The following is a 1,170-nucleotide window of genomic DNA, read 5'->3' as shown; positions in this document are numbered from 1 at the left end:
CCTTTTGAGAAACAGCTTTTAGCTTGTTACTGGGCTTTAGTAGAGACTGAACGCCTAACCATGGGCTAACAAGTGACCATGAGGCCTGAGCTGCCCATCATGAACTGGGTGTTGTCTGACCCATAGAGTCATAAAGTTGGATGTGCACAGCAGCACTCCATCATTAAATCAAAGTGGTATATCAGAGATTGGGATAGAGCAGGACCTGAAGACTCAAGTAAGTTGCATGAGGAAGTGGCCCAAATGCCTATGGTCTCCACTGCAGTCTCATTACCTTCCTTCTCCCAGTCTGCACCTAAGGCCTCATGGGTAGTTCCTTATGATTAGTTGACTGAGGAAGAGAAAACTCGTGCCTGGTTTACAGATAGTTCTGTGCGATATGCAAGCACCACTCAAAAGTGGACAGCAGTAGTACTGCAGCCCCTTTCTGGGAGTTCCTTGAAGGACAGTGGTGAAGGGAAATTCTCTCAATGGGCAGAACTTCGAGCCATGCATCTGGCTGTTCACTTTTCCTGGAATAAGAAATGACAAGATGTGTGATTATATACAGATTCATGGGCTGTGTCTAATGGCTTGGCTGGACGGTCTGGGACTTGAAAGGAGCATGATTGGAAAATTGGTGACAAAGGTATATGGGAAAGAGGTAGATAGGTAGATCTCTCTGAATGGGCCCAATGAGTAAAGATATTGGTGTCTTATGTGAATGTCCACCAAAAAGTGACCTCGGCAGAGGAGGACTTTAACTATCAGTGGAAACCAGACATCCTTTTCCCCCAGCTACTACTGTCATTGCTCAATGGGCTCATGAACAAAGTGGCCATGGTGACAGGAATGGAGATTATACATGGGCTCAGCAACATGGACTCCCACTTAGCAAGGCTGATTTGGCTACCACCACTGCTGAGTGCTTGATCTGCCAGCAGCATAGACCAACACTGAGTCCACGATACAGAACCATTCCTCACGGCAATCAGCCAGCAACCTGGTGGCAGGTTGATTACATTGGACCACTTTCATCATGGAAAGGACAGTGTTTTGTTCTAACTGCAATAGATACTTATTCTGGATATGGATTCACCTTCCCTGCACACAATGCTTCTGCCAAAACTATCATCTATGGACTTACAGAATGCCTTATCCACCATCATGGTATCCCACACAGCATTGTTG

Source organism: Orycteropus afer, unplaced genomic scaffold (genome assembly GCF_000298275.1).
Source record: "Orycteropus afer afer isolate SDZICR_OR568_19922 unplaced genomic scaffold, OryAfe1.0 scaffold00239, whole genome shotgun sequence".
Lineage (NCBI taxonomy): Eukaryota > Metazoa > Chordata > Mammalia > Tubulidentata > Orycteropodidae > Orycteropus > Orycteropus afer.
Note: the sequence above shows the minus strand (reverse complement) of the source record.